Source organism: Acomys minous (assembly GCF_964271855.1).
Source record: "Acomys minous genome assembly, chromosome: 3".
NCBI classification, from domain to species: Eukaryota; Metazoa; Chordata; class Mammalia; order Rodentia; family Muridae; genus Acomys; species Acomys minous.
Genome location: NC_140485.1, coordinates 141402457 through 141419718, shown reverse-complemented (window position 1 = coordinate 141419718; position 17262 = coordinate 141402457). Strand labels below are relative to the sequence as shown.

Sequence of the window (17262 nt, the reverse complement as noted above, 5' to 3'; positions counted from 1 at the left end):
CAGCTCTGCCCTCTCTAAGATCTTGGAGCAGACGTTGGCAGACAGCACTGGGTTTCAGTCAAGGCCAGAAGGCAGATTCAGCGGCACGTCCTGTCACTAGCGGCATGTTTCCGCACCCCAGCTGGACCTTGCTGCTTCTCTCCAGGAGAAAACGGTGTCAACCTCGGTTTCCTTGCAAATTGTTTCCTGTTTTTGTCCCGCCTCCATTCGGGCTTTCTGTGATGAGCACCAGGCGGTAGCCACAATGGAGAAATACACTTTCTGACAGCTGTGAACAGTGTCTCGGATACATACATTTCTTCAGAGAAATTAAACCATCTGTGTACTTTTCCTAGTGCGTTGAGTTTATTGGGGGGGGAAATGGATCTTGTTGGAGAGAGCGAGAAAGGAAGGTGTTTCTAGAATAGATTATATATTCATGACAAGTTTGATAACCTAGAATAACTCCCCACATTGAAGGAAAAGGGGCTTTTGATTTCATGCATATTTCCTATTTTTTTTTTTTTTGCTCACCTGTTCAAAGATTGGAACAATATCTATAACTCTACAGGAAATGTTTACAAGTAGGAAATGTCGTAATTATCAGAGGCCATGACACTCAGGGAGCACCAGCTCCCTCTGCGAGGCCCGCTGCCTTATCAGGCTCCTCCCAGCTTTACAGATAATAGTGGGAACGCAACCCTGCTTTGTCAATTGAACGGAAATAGCAGAATAATAAACAACTTTCCTCACTAAGACCCCTGATGCAGCTGACAGCACGGCAAGTTAGCAGGCCGGGCAGCGCTGACATTTGTGGCCATATAGCTGGAGGTCATAGGTTAATGGAAGATATTTCTGTGCTCTGTAAACACAATAAATTACAATGGAATAGCATCGAAACGCTCCAGTCGGGGACTTCATTTTGCGCAAGCTTCAGAAATAGTTAAGATCTTCCAGGCTAGGAGTGAAAAATTAATTTCTTGATTGACACCGCCAAGTTTGTCCTCATGCCATTGCCAAGTTGTCTTTGGCAGGGGGAAGGGGGAGGGGGGAGGGGGGAGGGGGAAGGGGGAGGACTGGCTGGACCTGTCCTCTAAGTGAGACTTCTGAGGGCCAGAGAAGGCTGAGACAGTGTCAGGGCAGGATTGTTTTCTGGGTGTCCTTGATAGACTCAGATCTCCCCTTTGTCTTCCTGAGCACATCAGACTATGACAGGAAGAAAGGACCCTGAGGTGAGCACGAATGGGCCAGGACAGCTCCGGGGCCACTCTGTCGCAGTCCCCTTCAGGAGTTTCCTCTGGCATCTCTGAGCAGGGCCAGGCCACTCCTGAGGTATGAAACCTAGGCTGTCTGCTTCTTGCACATCTTGGGCAGGTGGGCACCGTGAATACGATTTGCCCTATGCAGCCAGTTTTCCATGGCCTTGGCAGAACGGTTAACAGTGGGCGGTGGTGTCTTCCATCCCTTGCTGCCTGACCAAGGGTGACCAACGTGATGGGCTGTGCCTTGAGGACCGGAAGAAGCCACTAACTGGCTCACAGTGACGCTACTGGACACTGAACAGGAGACTGTGGGCTTCCCTACTGGGTGACTGCCTGCCCCTGGGCCTGATGAACACCCTGGGGAAAGGTTGCCTGCACCACCGAGTACCAGCGATGCCCTTGTACTTTGTGTCAACCAGACATCCCAAACACATTCCTAGTCTAACCGAGGGCAGGGTGGTGGCATCAGGCAAGGCTAGCTCTACCTTCTGTCCCTTGCCAGTTTCTCCACAGCATGGACAGGGTACCTAAGGACAAGCGGATCTCTCTCAGGGGTCATATCAAATCCTGGCCACAAATGTTTATAGGTGGTTTACAGCTTTTAAAAATATCATGTGTTTTTCAAGTTTAAAAGAAATGTAAAACCACAGGAGGCAGCTTCTAGAAGACAAACTTTATGCCTTGGCAGAGATTCTAATTCTCAGGACCCAGTACAAAATGGAAATCACAGACACCTTTTAAAATGCAGGAAGTGGTGATGGTGTGTGTGTGGGGGGGGGCTCAGCTTGCAATTAAGTGTGCTAAAATATAGAGATTTTTCTTTTAAAATATTTTATTACTTATAGTATATTAATAGAGGTATATGAATACAAGTTATGAGAAATAATATTTTGCTGGCATTTTATGTAATGGAGGAGCCTATTAGTGCTGCAGCTAAACTAGTTCCAATGTTTCCTTGGGTCATTTTTCTACAAACACATTTATTAGGTCATCAAGATTTATGCTTCCGGGAACTCCATGGAAACTGGCCAGTTGCTCGTTTTATTGCTGCCATTTCACAAGCCACTTAAAGAAATTAGCTATCCAACAGGTAAGTGGTCCTGGTGAAGTATAATGTGTCTAGATAAAACTGATTTTTTTTTGAGGCCCTCAGCTTATGTTTGAACACTCTTCCCTTTTATTAATTAAAATTTGACATTAGACAATTTCACAGGTGTATACAATGTATGGTAGCAACTCTCATGCCGTATTTCCCATCTCCCTGCTGTCCTGTGCATGCCCTCTCCTCCCCACACATCCCCCTCTCCTGTCATGTCTATTCATCTCACATTTAACCTACTGCGTTTAACTGGAGTTGTCAGAGTGACCATGGCAGTGACACCCTTGGCTGAAGCCTGGTGAGCTCAGCAATGGATACTCAAGTAAGGACCAAGATTTCCCTTTCCCCAGACCCTCTCAGTAGTCAATAGGCCAGCAAGAAAGGGTTGGGTCCTGTGAGACCCTTCCCTTTGCATGAATAATTCTTGAAAAGGCCAGCCCTGTGTGGGCTAGTGCAGGTACATCACAGAGGTGAATTTCTCATTGTACTGGCTTTGTGGACTCTAGAGATCAGCTTTGCACAGCCCTTCATCCTATCTCCTGCTCTTACACTCTTCACCGCCCCATTCTGTGATGTTCCTTGGGTCTCAGAAGGACTGGTGTAAATGTCTTTCTTAGGGCTGCTGAGTCCACAATCATCATTTATTCCTTTTTGACTCAATCCCTTAAGCTAGAAATTTGGGGTCATGATCTAAATTCTACATGAGGAGAAGGGTCTGCCATGGGATCCCCATGTACTGAGAACACCTGTGCAGAAGCTCACAGTGAGTTAAAGGCAGCGTGGAAGCCTGTGGTAAACACCGTTCCAAACACCCATCAGAGTCCTTGAACCCCGGGCATAGTTAATGCAGCTGTTCCTGGAACCATTAAGGGTAGGACAGAAGGTGTGCACTCCCCAAAAGCTCCGACAAATCATTTCAAATATAAGTTTGGTATAAAGAGAGCTAAAGATCCCCCAAAAGAACAATTCTCTTAAAATTGTACTTCACGTAAAGCCTTCTCTCTGTCTGTCACGCTCTAGATGACACACTTGACATCTCACTAGGACAACAGCTACCCTCTCACTAATGCCATTCTTTACCACAGGGAGTATCTGGGGTGGGTAGATGGTGACAGTGTGCTTGCCCTTCTTTGTCTCCTGGTCATGGTACTGACTGTTCAATGTGTCACATTCATACAAGACCACTTTGAGCTTTTACTAGACTTGATTAACTATCATAGATAACTTAAACAATAGTGAGAGAAGGAAACATTAAACTCTTGTAACTGTTCAACAGAAAACAGAAAAGCCCCTTTTCAAGTTACAGGCCTAGAACATCCATCTAGTTTCCTTCTAAAGTCTCGTCTCTTCCTTCTTACGTGGCTGTTTCACCGCCAAGCACCAGCAAGTGCCTGTCTTATCAACACATTAGGCCTCTGGATGTGTGCAGTAAATACATCTGTTAGGCTCCAGGAATTCACTGAGAACTATTTCCTGAGCATCCACTCTCTTCCGGATAGTCTTTGAGATACTCACAGTGCATTAAATAACAAAATCACTCCAAGTCTTGGCCTCTGTGGTACAATCATTCTAAGAATCAAACATCATACACAACAGATGTAATAGACTTAAAGTTACGTATGTTACAACATGAGAGTAGGCGATGCTACAAGCCAAGATGGAACAAGGGGCCCAGGCTTGGAACAAGGGGGGTTTTAAATGCTTTATCAAGAAAAGAACATTGGAGAATGTTGGGTCCATCCTCTTTCTGTTGAGAATACCACAGCCTAGGTTACAATACTGAGAATAGCAATTCACTCAGCATATGCTTCTAGGAAGTCTTAGAGCACCAGATAGAAACCAGATAATGAACTTCATGCTATGATATCCTTTAGAAGAGGAAGATAGGGGCCAAGAAAGGGTTGAATCTGCCTTTGGTACACTGACACCCTTGAAGTCACCAACCCTCTGGACAAAACCATGCTAATATTTTTTCCTCAGGAATCATCTTCACACTGCTTATCTTGGGGATCCAGCCACATGAACTGAGAGGCATGCACACTATGGTAGGTGTCTACAAAGGCATGCATACCATGATAGGTGTCTACCAAGGCATTCACACCATGGTAGGTGTCTACAAAGGCATGCATACCATGATAGATGTCTACCAAGGCATTCACACCACGGTAGGTACCTACAAAGGCATTCACACCATAGTAGGTGTCTACCAAAGCATGCACACCATGGTAGATGTCTACAAAGGCATGTATACCATGGTAGGGGTCTACCAATGTATGCACACCATGGTAGGTGTCTACAAAGGCATACGCTGCAAACATACATAGGAGTAGGTGTTTGCTGAAAAGAAGTAGACAATGTAAGGTATGAGAAAAAAAGGGTAAGAACGGGGTAATAGGATATGGCAGACACTTGGATGCATAAACAGATGTAGGTCCTGGAGAACTTCAACAGTGTACATCTATCCTTGTATCTTTGTTTGATAAACTGGTCAAAATTGAGAAACTACTTTATAGATAACTCTTAATGTGATAATGACTTACTGTCAACTCACAGCATGTCAAATGTCACAGAATGAAAAAGGATGGGAAAAAGATCTGAAGGAGGAAAGGGGCAGTTCCCAAAGGGAGTGAGACATTACCCCATTTCCTTTTGTAACTTGAGAGGAGAAGGCAGCTCAGAGACGCAAGATGGCCACATAGAAGACTGTTGTTTCCTTAGTTGATATTAAACTGCTTTGTCCCTTCAGCCAGTAGGGCTCAGCTTCCGCTGATCCCCATGGAAATCAGAGCACACTTTAGGTTACCATCTATTCACCATTTGTTTGCATTTCATCGTGTAGAATATGTTCCCAAATCAGACAAAGGCATGGCCTGTGGCCTTGTTTCTGTGGTTTTAGTTGAGGAGAGCCTCTCCCTCTGGGGCGACACACCAGCTAGCCTTCATCACAGCTCCATTCAAGCCTTCCCAGTTTTGCCTTCCAGGGAAATCCACTTGAGCCTATTTTTTCCTCAGGAGTTGCCAAACTGAGAGATGGCAAAGATTGAGAAGGGCAGTCTCCAAGGAGGATTCTGAAGAGGCTCATATTGAATATCCGTTGATTATGTTTTGGCTACGTTGATCCCAAGATGGTAAGGACCTCATACGCTGAGACACTTTGGTGTGGACCAGTGTATACTATCTGGAAATTTTATTTCCACAGACATGAGAGGGGCTCAGTGGATTAAACTGCCACAGAGATCCTCCTGCCAATCCCCCTCGTATTGGGGTAACTGGTACATATGTAGTTATAGCTAGGGTTTTACATGTGTGCTGAGATCTGGTCTCAGCTCTTCAAGGTTGGACAGCCTGCACATTTATCCACTGAGCAATCTCAGTTCTCAACACATATTTCTGAGGTTAGACAGGATATAAGCAAGGATAGGTCAGGCAGGGGAGGGGGATACAACTCAAAGCTTCGACAGGATTAGGGAACACACACAGAGGAAATGACACTGTGTAGAAAGATCCAGCAAAGCCAGGAAATAAATGTGAAGGAAGTGGAGACAATAGCAAATACTGGGCGCCATGGCTGTGTCAGGGATTTTGTTGTGTAGCATACATGCCCCTAAGTGAGGTACTGCAGAAGTCCGGCTTTGTAAGGTCCAGGGGAGACATTTAGGACAGGGTGCAGAATTAGTGTTTGCTTTATGTCTTGGGTCACCAAGCTGATGGCTCAGGCAGTTCATCACCACAGAAGATTGAAAGAAGAAGAAAGAGGGCAGGGAGCCCAGAATTCCTTCTCTAGTGACTCGGAACTGAGTGAATTGCAGGACAGACCTTACAAAATACCAGACTATCTTCCAGAAAGCCCACATGCCTGCTGAACTTTCCCAAGTTAATGCCTCTCCTCAAAGTACTAAGTCACATCCTGTGGCCTGAGGAACTGAATCCTCTGTAACTCCCTTGGTGATATAGTGGATGCTATTCTCCCGTTACATCTGTCACCCTTGCAACAGAAGTTAACTCTAACAGATGTTGCAACTGTGGGAACATAGTAAGGCTCATATTAGTTACTTTGTTTGTGGGTGTAAACAAATACCACTGTGTGTATGTGTGTGTGTGTGCGCGTGTGTGTGCTCACAATTACCTATGTGCAAACTGTGCACATGTATAGGTAAAAATACAACTTGTGGGAGTCAGTCCTCTCCTAACATATGGGTCCTGGGAATCAAACTCAGGTCAGCTGGCGTGGTAATCAGTACCTTTACCCACTAAGCTAAGCTACCTCACTGATCCACGAGAAGCCCTTAGGGGAGGAGGGCTTATTTGGGATTATATTATAAATGTACAGTCGTCGTGGAGGGCAAGAGGACAGCATGGGCAGATTGTAGCTGTGGTAATGAAGGCTACTCAGAGATAGTGGGCCAGGAAGCTGGTTCTCAGCTGCCTTTTTCCATTCCCCCTCAGGGCTCCTGACCTGTAGGATAATGTCTCCCCAACTCAAAGTGTTGCTTCCCTCTTCTGTTATACCTCTTTGGAAACATTGTCACAGACACACCCAGAGGTGTTTCCCTTAGTTGATACCAAACCTGCTCAACTGGAAAACAAAGTTGACCATGGCAGAATCTGTGGAGATGACATCTGTGGACAAGGGGTCCCTAACTTAGAAGATACCTTTTAGTTACAAAAAGCAGTTTCTGCTGCTGGTGGGACTTTACCATATCAGAATGCTCCCCTTGTAGGAAAAGAAATGCTCAGAAACTTCACCAAGCATATCATGTGTTTTCTCAGTTATGTGGTTTGCTTGGTTTATTTTTGTGGAAAGGTGGGACTGTCTACATCCTGAGCTCTCAGATGCTGGCTCTTGGATTGCTAGTTGCAGCTGCTTAAAGGGGCAATTTGGATCTCTGTAGAATTGTCCTAATTACTTGTAAGACATGTACAAGCATCCCAGAAAACACAGGAAAGCCCTGCTGCATGTTATCTGAAGGTGGCCAAGGACCACTGCCTCTGTGGGGACCCTGTGTCGGCAGCTGTTGCCAGGCGTGTGTCTGCATAGTGTTACGAATCTGTAAGTAGCCTTGGCTGGCTGTGGCAGGGTGGATCCCTGAGGAGGAACACAAACTCTGATGGCTCCCAAGGTCTTTGTGAGTCAAATATGATTTGAAACCCATTTGTAAAGTCAAGTAAGTTGTTCTCCAATTTCTTTTATTGTTCTAGGAAATGAAAAATAAGTAGTGGTAGCTTTCCAAGCCTACCCCAGGCTTGCCTTCTGAGAAGATGTCTGTCTGACTTTCTAGACTCATCAAAGCAAGTCTGGGCTTACCCTTAGAAAAACACCAACCAATGCCTTAGAACTGAAGAGGGACCCTGATGGGTAAAATACTTGATGCACCAAGTTGGCCTGTCTGAGCTTCAGGAATTCAACGTCTAGCATTAATTGTACCTGACAATAACAGAAGGGATGGGGAAAAGACAGTGGCCCACAGCTGGGGAAACTGCTACAAATAATAACTACAGAATGGCTCAAAATGATGGAAGAAGGTTTGCATGGTCCAAGAGAAGGCAGAATCAATCCATAGATCCCTAGGGGGTGACAGACCAAGCCAGTCCTGCTAAAAGACCACAAGTCATCACAGATAAGGACATATTCAGCTCATAGAAACAGTGTAAGAAATCATAATGATAAGAACATTAGGAAAAAATTTCAGATGTTAACATGAAACATCACTACTTTTCCCTGGGCGATGGGGGTATTTTATACATTTTAAAAAATTACAATATGCTTACTTTCAGGATGTGCGTACATAGATCTTGATTCTAGGGCCTCTTATCAAAGCAGGATACAGGTAAGTAAATGGTGTCTCATACACGTTCAAAGGAAAAAAAATCCATCCATGCTTAAAAGCTGGGCATGATAGTGTGTTTGTAATTCCAGGACTGGGCAGGGGCAAGGGATGGATTCTGAGGGACAATTAACTCAGGTCAAGATGCTACCATGGCAAGCACTTGACCAACTAGTCTTCTACCAGCCCAATAATATGTTTTTAAATTTGGAGATAAAAGTGAATTGTAGGCATTGAGTTAGTATGCACAGTCTATTTATAAGTGCAGAAGGCAGGCTTGCAAGCCATTCCTACAAAAGGTTACTTTAGGCTCTGCAGGTGACAAGTCACATGGTTTCCAAGGCAACAGCTTACCTTTCACTTTATAGAGAAGGTCCCCAGAGACAAGATGATTGGCAGGCATTTCTGGGTTTCAGTAAGAATTTATACCGAAACATTGGACACAGAGTAATGATTGGGTACCTACCAACTCCTCAAGGACAGGTATTTTTGTTTGTTTTGTTCACAAATTTCTTCCAAACACCACCACACTGTCTGACATGCACTGAGGGATGCAAAATGCAACTGACAAGTGATGAAGAAATTAAGAAATTGAATATGAAGCTGGAGCAATTAAGTAAAACTAGACCAAGGAACCCAAGAGAGCTACCCTAAGACATGGCTTTATTGCACAGATAACAAAAAGCCACCTCAGCTTTTGACAGCGCACTGTCTGCGGGTCAGAGTGTCTCTCGCAGATGTGCTTGATGACCGAAAACAACAACAACAACAAAACCATGAGGCTAGAGAGCAGGCAGGCAACCACATCCATGCGATGAGTAGACAGTGTACCCTGGCCGGAGCATCGGGCTTTATTACAGTGGGCATGCAGAGCCTGCCACTGTAAGATTCAGCCGTCGCAGAGCCTGCCACTGTAAGATTCAGCCGTCTGTTCAGAATGAAAAACAAGAGTCTGGGAGTACAATAGAGCCCCCTGAAGATGCATCGGAAGGAAGCCGTTGGCATGGATAAAGTCTTTAATTCAGAACACGTCAAGTACAGATGAGTCACCATCACACACACACACACACACACACACACACACACACACACACACACACGTGTGTAAGTGTATGTAGTGAGTGATTAGAAGGTAAGATCACTATAGTGTTCTTCTCTGAGGAATACTCATGCGTTACAGGCTCTTTCACACGCCTCACAAGTGGCTGAAATATTCTGTGGATGGTAGAGTCCCATGCGTGGATTTATAGATCCTACTTCTAACACCTATTTTGACAGTAAATGAGAGCCGGGCATCCTTAGGAGGGCCATTCAGTCACGAGCACTGGGCATCAACATGCTGAATTGTGTTTTCCATCTATATTAAAAAAAGCCTTGTAAAATAAACAAGCAGAACAAACTAAGGTAAAAGCAAACTAAAAAATAATGGCATGAGTAGCAACCGGTTGGAGTTTCCTTGGTTTATTTATTTATTTCTAATAAACTATGGATCTGCTTTGATGAACAAAGCCATAAGCTAGACCAAATATAAAACCTTAAGTTCTTTGCCTTCTGGGTCACTAATGCAGAGAGATGGCATGCGTCACAACTGTGTAGTGTAGTACACAGGAGGAAGTTTCCAAAGGTAAACACAGTGGAGGGTTCATTTGGGCGTAGTTTCTCAGCTCCGTTCGCTGTCACTGCAGCTAAGAGAGGACACTCGAGTGAGAACCATTGATGAAATTAACTTGAAAATTTACAAATGAATTTGTTCCTAAAGAAAAGAAAGTTTAGTAAATAGAAAGTCTATGTCATCCACGGCACCACATAGAGAAGGGAGATGGAGAGTTTGAGGACACACTGGGCTAAGAGAGAGAGAGAGAGAGAGAGAGAGAGAGAGAGAGAGAGAGAGAGAGGGGGGGGGGGAGGGAGAATGAATTACCTTGACTATTTTTTTAAGACTATGGTCATCACTTCATAGTTATTTAATCTTCTCTCCTAGTTTCTATCATCGAAATATTGTTCCTAGAAATTCTATTTCCCAGAGAAAAAAAGTTATAGATTCAAATTGTCATAGGGGCCAAAGAGATGATGTCATAGTGTACATAGTACATCAGAAGTAACAGGACAAAATAGGTGAGCATGGATGTCTCCCTTCCAGGAATATTTGCATCTCAAAGAGCTGCAATTCATCCCAACAGAGCAGAACTTTGAATCACTTAGCTTTTACATCATCTATGCAAAACAGCACATCCATGCATCTTATGTAAAATTCATGGAAGTTTAAATGCGGTGCTTAATTAATTGTTAATATACATAGGGAAGATGAAGGGTACTAACTAATTCCCCAATTTACTATCTTCTGTTCTGAGTAAATTTTCTTGTGGGATATCATTGATGAATTTGTTCAATAATTCATTACCATTAGCCATTGTTTTTAAAAATGTGTTTATAAAAATTATATAGGACTTGTGTCACGGGAAAACAGATAATCCTTTAGGAAGAGTTATCCTGGTTGCAAAGCTTTTTATCATATTAATTACTGTAGTAAGTGCTCATTTCTTCCTTTGCCCACATGGAGAGCCTCCTAAGCAAAGAGCTCACTCCTCCCATTGAATGGAAAAGGAAACTGAAGTCCAAGGAGATGAAATGGCTAGTCTGACCTCACACAGCCCAGAGGTGGCAAGTCTCTAAGTTCAATATCAGTGCAAGTACACCCGTCCTCGTACCGCACAGTCACCCTGGCACAGCAGGAAGTCAGTTTGCCTATTTGATATTAATTTAATTACTGCTGAACTGGGAACAGATTCCTTCCTATTACCCTCTATATGGTTATCGTGAGGCCAGGGGTAGAGAGAACGTGAGATTCTTAATGTGCTGCCAAATGCTACCTCAACATGACTCGCTGTGAAAACCTGCTGTAAAGCCAACATTGCTGAGTCCCAGAGGCACATCAAACAGCCTAGCTGCAGTCATGCCAACTCTGTAGCCGCCGTGATGCAGATCACGGGCACAATGGTTGGTCATGGAGTAGCTGAAAGATCTCAGTCTCAGGCTGAGTTTTAAAGCAGCTTAGACTGCTGATGCTTAAGTAAGAAACCAGATATGTGGTGAATGGGATGTGACCAACAGTGCAATTCCAGGGACACTTGAAAGACTTCCGGCAGAACTGCAGCTTCCTTCCCCCTTGCTGAGCCTCCCTCACTACTCTTCTTCAAGGTCTCTGTATAACTGATGGCAAAGAGGTCATGGGTTGTATGGCCCTTCTTCTGGAAGCTGATGGGGTCCTCCTGCCTCACAGGGCAGAAGCACCTTCGGAACCTCACAGTCTGTAGGTCTGCCACACTACTGAAGGGAGACGGTCTCCCTAAGTATGGCAACTAGCCTCAGAGAGCTGCATCACTAATCTGTATAGTGTAGCTGATGGGACAGAAGGAGGAGAAAATCAAAATAGCAAAGCAATATAACCCCAGGTCGACCTAAAAGGATGAATGTCTGCTCTGGCCACAGGAGAGCACACACCAGGGAAGAAGAGGGCTGTTTTTAAGTGGGCGTCAACGAAATTATCAAGAGAAATCTGCTCTGCTCTGCTGAGAAAAGCAGCGTCTAGACAGGTGGTCAGAATGTTGTCGCCCAGGACAGACCCCCTAAGTGAGGAAGATGCCAGAGGGCCAGCCTCCCCCCTGGTCATTCTCATAGCACTCACAGATGGCCAATATGCAAGGATGCTGGATGTTAGATGGCTAAAGGTTAGAAACATCTAGAAACAACCTCACTCAGTCCTGCTACAAATCCTGTGATCAGTATTTGTAGCTAGTATTAACTCAAGAAGCTAGAGACTTAGATCAAGCTCTCCAAAGCAAGGCCAACCAAACTTAATCTTAATTCCAGCTTCTGCAAAGCATCACAGAGGTTGCTGTAGCTTTACAGAATACACATTTTTTCCTTTGTTTAAAGAAGTGTTTGTATTTCAGGTGGTGAACATATTGTAGTAGAGACTACACAAGAGGCCAGGGAGTAAGCCTCCTAAGCCCCTCCCCTTAGGGATGCTACTCTTAGCATCCCCTTACCCCTGCCACCACAAGTGAAATCTCTCTTCATATCACTTAAGTCTAACCTCATTTCATGCCTTACTCGAGACAATAGGATGAACCAAGTGGTCCTGACACTGCTTCCCATGGGATTCTCTATCAACTTCTTCCCTTCAAAGCCTACCCCCACCCTTGGAATCCAATGTCCACTTTATCTGGCCTTTAAAGATGCCATGTCAGTTGTCTTAGCTGAGAGCGAACTTCCACTGCCATCTCATAGCTGCCCTGGCACTGACCTTAAATATACAGAGAGAATTCCAACAAGGACACTGAATGACTTTATTTTTATTTTAGATATGTCTCCTGCTAGGCTAGAGACAGAAGTTCTGAGAATTTTGAATGGAGAGGTCACAGATTTCCTTACTCAAATGTCTTGGATATTCATAGAATCACACTTCCAAATACTCTCATAATTTGACATGAACAGTGACTCTGGAAACATTAATTAAAGATAAAGTTTGGTTCATTGATTTGAAAAATTGGGAATATATATTTTTCTTGTTATTCATTCCTTCTCCTTCAGAGGCATTTGAGGAATAAACAGAAGAGCAGAGTTAGACGGAAACATAATCAAGTTCCTGTGTCTTTAATGAAGGGTGCTTCTATTTTAATCAAAGCCAAACCTGAAGATAGAGAATTGGCATGCAATGGCGGCTACGCCGAGTACGGAGGACGATCGGGTCTTAACAATAACAACAAAATATTATGTCTCAAACTGTAAAGTCCAAAGTCAAGACGCTGGCAAAATCAGCTTCCTCTAAGGACCGAGAGAGACGCTCGCTCCTCTGCCCTTTACTGGCTTTACATGGATCTCTTCTTGCTGGCTTTCTTTTCTCCTATCTTTACATCTGTGCCCAAATGTCCCTTTTTCTACAAACACCAGTCGGATTAGACTAAAGTCCACCCAGATACCATTATTTAACTTTGCCTCTTCTGTGAACATTTTTTTCTCAGCACGTATTAATTCTGCAAAATGATGTGTTCAGTGTGAGACTTCATATACGCATCCAGCCACTCCCCTGCTAACACTTCTCGTCCCATTCTCCTAGTCACCTTACTCTTCCCAAACAGTGCTCCTCCTACTTCCATGTCTTTAATTTCCTAGATACTCCCTTAAAAACCTGTTTCTGCCTTAGTCAGGCCAGGAAGCCGTAGCAAAGTTCTGCAGGCAGGAAGTCCAAGATCAAGACACTGGCAAGGATGGTGTCAAGTAAGCATCTGGTTCTTGGCTAGTAGACAAACTCTGGCTATAACCTCCCGTGGCTGAGAGAAAAACCATCTCTCGCAAGTATCTCCTTACAGGGCATTATGTTAGCCTCTTGTTGGTGTAAAAAAAAAAGATTTGAATAAACTTAAAAGAAGGAAGACTGATCTTGCCTCATACATTGGACCGTGGCTCTTAGTCACCATGCTCCTGTGTTTATGTGTGATGAGACAGGGCAGCATGTTAGAGAGTAATATAAAAAGAAAAAAAAAATACTAAAGAGCCTCACCTCATACAACATAGGAGGCAGAAAGAAAAAAGTGGGACTAAGTTCCCCCAACTATGCTTCATCCATTGTTTCTACCACTTCCCAGCAATGCCATCAGATTCCAAATCCATCTATAGATTGACCCAGTGATGAAATCAGGGCGCTGTTGATCCAGCCTTTTCTAAACGATGGGATCTACTGAATGCATGAGCCTGTGGGAGAGTCTTTACATCCCGACAATAACAAGCTTTAACCTCCATCATGAGGGCTCCTCTCCCAGGGCCCAGTCACCCTCCAAAGACCCCATCTCTAGTACCAGAACCTTAGGACTGAGAACTTAACACATGGGTTTCAGAACACACACAAAGGGGTACTCCCACACATTCCAGCTTCCTAGTCAGTAGAACTTTAACTTAAAGTTTGGTGAGGGGGGAGGGGGGATCACAATTCATCTTGCAATGGGATAAAGACAGAAGGAAGCTGGGGATGTAAGCATTAAATACAGAAGAGGGCATGGCCCACAAGGAAATGATTTGGCCTGCACAATAAGATGGCCCCATGATTTGATCTACATCTCTAGACAGCTACAACATGCAACGCATCAGCAAGGCAGGATACATTAATCTTATCATCTACACTAGATATAATGAGATAAATAGCCCCATAATAAATACGCAATTTTGGAGGAGAAGGGCATGCTCTCATTTCCTTAGTTTTTAAAATGTACTTTACAAGAGGGCCATGTTCACCTTTTAATCTGTAGTTTTGTATGATTTGTGGGGTTTTTTTTGCAATTTATGACTCAAATGTATCCGTTTTTTACTTTTAATGGAAAAATCTGACTTACATATCTTTAGCTGAAAGATATTTCTAAAAAGAGTGCAAAGCAATATGGTCCTTAGCTTTTCTTAATTTTGCTCACCCATTCACTTAGCATGCTCAGTCTACATATTTAGCTGTATCTGTGCCTTCCAGACCTGACTTTTCAGACCACACTGTGCTGTGACCTGATATCTGGTCTACCTCCATCAACAATCTAAAGGAAAACAGACTGATTTCAGTTGGTATTGGCATTTAGTGGTGTGGTAGTTTGAGTAAGAATGACCTCCCCCATAGGCTCTTAGATTTGAATGCTGGGTCTCTAGTGGTAGAACTATTTGTGAAGGTTTAGAAGATGTGGCCTTATTAGAGGAGGTGTTCCACTGGCGTTGGCTCTTTGTCTCTGCCACCTACCTGTTAACAAGGATACAGATACTGCTCTAGTGCCACGCCTGTCTGACGGCTGCCATGATCCCTGCCATGATCACCATGGACCCAGCTTCTCAACTGGTTAACCCCAAATGAACTCATTCTTCTATAAGTTGTGTTGGTCATAGTGCTTATCACAGCTGTAGAAAGGTAACTAATTCAGCTAGCATCTTATTATGTTATACACGAGTATAATAAACTCCAGTTCCTTTCTGAACTGCTGGAGAAAACAAAGATATTAAAGACAATGGAGAATATGGAAAGAGCTACTATGGCAGATTAAGGCTCTCTGTAATTTCTTGGGCTCTCTTAAACATGTACATTTAATTTTGATGATCTGAGATTTAAGTAGGTTAGTTTTCTGACAAAGTTTTTATGCTGTTCTCTCAGAGAACAGCAGAAGATCTGACGTGCTATCTCGTGGACATATGAGGAAATGGAACAGAAACCTTCTGTGGGACACTTGCTGATGGAATTCAACCTCTGTAGAACTGTAAAGCACAGGTAGTGCAGGAGATCCATCGTGAGGAAAGTCAAAACCTTGACCACTATTCCTCTCAGAGACTAAAATCAAAACACTCTATAGGTTTGCTATTCAAGGAAAAGCGTCAACGAGGAAATTTCCAGAACTGGTAACAAAGATGAACCTTATCCTGCAGAGCTTATCCATACTGCCCATAATGGCAAAATAAATGATTACTGTTGCCCCAAGTCACAAAGTCTTGTTGGAAAGATCTGGCAGCCAGGAGAACAAACAGTAAAAGCTATTTTGTCTATGAACACTTAAACATAGCTGCACCCATAAGCCAATAAGTGAAAGATGATAGACAGATATATAGATAGATACAGAGATATATATATATATATATATATATATATATATATATAGATAGATAGATAGATAGATACATACATACATACATACATAGATAGACGATAGATAGATATAGTTGATGACAATAAATGGATATATAGGAGATAGATAAATAGGTAGATAGGCAGATAGATGATTGATAGATAGATAGATAGGATGAGAGATAGGTAGCAGAAAATGATGACCAGATGATAGATAAGCAGTAGATAATGAGAGAATAGATAGATAGATGAGATATAGATGATAGATATGTAGCTATATGTTTATGAGGAAGTATATATAGATGATAAGTGTGTGAGTATCCATATAAATACATAAATTATAGTTATTAATAAATGACATGGATGATATCAGATGGTTTAGAGAAGGACAAAGCAACAATAAGTATGTAAATATGCAGACTAATATGTATCTGCATATACAGAGCAAAATATGTAAGCAAATGTGTAAATAAATAATGGATATTAGTAGATGATGGACTGACAGATAAGGACAGCTGATGGACTGGATATCAGACTATAACTGTGTCATCAAATAGACATTTGGAATGAACATGCAGAGTGTGCGCTTGCTGCTTGCATGGGGTAAATAATAACTGTTTGTTGTGTGTGGAAATGCTTACATACAGACATGGGAATCAGACTAATGCTTTTGAGGAAACTATACTTATTCCCAAATGCATGCTGTTCAATGAAGTACTAAGAACATTGTAGCTTTATATGCATAAATTTGACTTATTTTATCTTGTGTAAAATATAGTTCTTTTTTACTATAACTATGCTTTTCCTTTTTGTTTAAGCTGGCATATACTCCTGGTCCATCTTTTCCTAATACTTTAAGTTTCTCTGTAAAGGGAAGGATTGATGGCTTTTGTCCTCTTGTAACCTATCTTGATCTTTTAATACAGCAATTCATTAGTTTGCATTTCAGGTTCAGATTAATTTATTTCATTTCATTTCCCTCTAAATAAAGAACTGCCTATCTTCTAGTTTGAAGTTCTCAAATATATTTTAAAAAGAACATCCAACTTTAAAATATTTCATAATATAAATTACAACAGGAAATTGACATAAGATCTGATATAAATTTTATATTAGTGTAAGCTGTCAGAAGAAATTTTATAGTTGAAATGAGGGGCTGCATATACCATCTCCTTTCATTCTTAGTATTGCTATTTTAATTCTGTTTATAGTTGGTACCATTGAGATATAAATGTTTATTGATTAGCTAAATAACAGATCAGTAATTGTGGTGATTTAAGCACTAATTTGTTTTAGAAGGAGAATCCACAATTGTTTTGCACTTTCCACTCTACTATGTATGTCAGTGGCAGAGGGTAGAGAGGGAGGACAGTCGAGAGGGAGGAGGGTGGAGAGGGAGGAGGGTGGAGAGGGAGGTTCCAGTTCTTACCATTCCAGTCCATGTTAATGACC

General features: G+C 42.7%; 1 long non-coding RNA gene across 1 annotated transcript; it reads left to right on the top strand.

The window, feature by feature from the left end:
- The first annotated feature begins 5454 nt into the window (after nucleotides 1-5454).
- On the top strand, nucleotides 5455-15365 carry LOC311593414. Its single transcript, XR_014777698.1, has 3 exons — nucleotides 5455-5468; nucleotides 8116-8168; nucleotides 15348-15365. It is a non-coding gene; the product is annotated as an uncharacterized lncRNA (long non-coding RNA).
- Nucleotides 15366-17262: the final 1897 nt, after the last annotated feature.